At 37.8% G+C, this 1,458-nt stretch overlaps 1 non-coding gene across 1 annotated transcript; it reads right to left on the bottom strand.

The window, feature by feature from the left end:
* Positions 1 to 658: 658 nt before the first annotated feature.
* LOC143384572 (U6 spliceosomal RNA) lies at positions 659 to 765 on the bottom strand. The gene has a single exon (XR_013089374.2). It is a non-coding gene; the product is annotated as a U6 spliceosomal RNA (small nuclear RNA).
* Positions 766 to 1,458: the final 693 nt, after the last annotated feature.

Below are 1,458 nucleotides of genomic sequence, written 5' to 3'. Positions count from 1 at the left end.
ATGGATGGCGTTGGAGAAGATAATGCTAAGTGAAGTTAGCCAATCCCCCCAAAAAACAAATGCCGAATGTTTTCTCTTGATATAAGGAGGCTGATTTATAGTGGGGTAGGGAGGGGGAGCATGGGAGGAATAGATGAACTCTAGATAGGGCAGAGGGGTGGGAGGGAAAAGGAGAGGGCAGGGGATTAGTAAGGATGGTGGAATGTGATGGACACCATTATTCAAAGTACATGTATAAAGACACGAATTGGTGTCAACATATTTTATATACAACCAGAGATATGAAAAATTGTGCTGTATATGTGTAAGAAGAATTGTAATGAATTTCGCTATCATTTATTTTTTAAAAAATAGAAAAAAAGAATGAAAGAAAAAAGACTGGGGTTATAGCTCAGTGGTAGAGTACTCATCTAGCATGTAGGAAGCCTTGTGTTCACCCCCAGTACAATGAACCCCCCCTCCAAAAAAAGCAACCAACCAACAACAAAAAAAAAGCTATAAATATACTGCATGATATCCCTTATATGTGAAATCTTAAAAAAGTTAAATACACAGAGATAGAAGGAAAAAAATGATGATTATTTTGGTGGGAGTGAGGAGATGGAAAGATGTAGAACTTGCTTGATTTTGATGACCTTGACCTTTTTTGTTTATGTTTTTTAATATGGAACACTTCATGAATTTGTGTGTCATCTTGTGCAGGGGCCAATGCTAATCTTCTCTATATTGTTCCAATTTTAGTATATGTGCTGTCAAAGGGAGCACTATATTAACAGTTTTGAGGAGTCAGGTCAGGCATATTGTAGGATATCTTTCTGCTGGAACTTGTTAGATGATTTTCTCATGATTATGGGTTTTCCTCAATAAGTTATGAATTTTTTTGATGGGGGAGGAAGATCACAGATGAAGAGTTTCATTGTTATTACATCATAATAAGGATACATACACACCACCAAAGTAGTGTGATCATCTGGTTGAAATAGTGTTCCTCAAATTTCTCTCCTGTTAAATTACTCCCTCCACAATGTCTATATTGTACCTTTGAAAGGAAGTAATTGTGCACAGCCCATATTTAAGGAATTATACTTCCCTTCCCCTCCTTCATAGAGTATCTACCTAATATATTTGGAATTCCGCACAGGAGATTTGTCTTTTCTTGCTGTAAGAAACACTTACGTGTCCAAGCCCAAAGAATGGACTAAGAAATACAATGTACAGCAAAAAGTGAGGCTTTACTTCAATGATGGTCTTGCAAGATTGGGTGTTTGGTAGTCAGGGGCACACAGATTGGGTGCAACCAGTGTTTTATTCCCTAGAGGGCAAGATCCCTCCCCTGGTTCATCATTGGCTGAGTACTATAGGGAATGGTCTTTACCTAGGTTTTACTGTCTCCAATAAGGTTATTTAAGAAATGAAACTTTAATTGTCCCCTTGGATCAAGTGCCTTTTGGCACACAG

The sequence above is a fragment of the Callospermophilus lateralis genome, chromosome 18 (genome assembly GCF_048772815.1).
Source record: "Callospermophilus lateralis isolate mCalLat2 chromosome 18, mCalLat2.hap1, whole genome shotgun sequence".
Taxonomy (NCBI): Eukaryota; Metazoa; Chordata; class Mammalia; order Rodentia; family Sciuridae; genus Callospermophilus; species Callospermophilus lateralis.
This window is presented reverse-complemented; position numbering and strand designations above follow the sequence as displayed.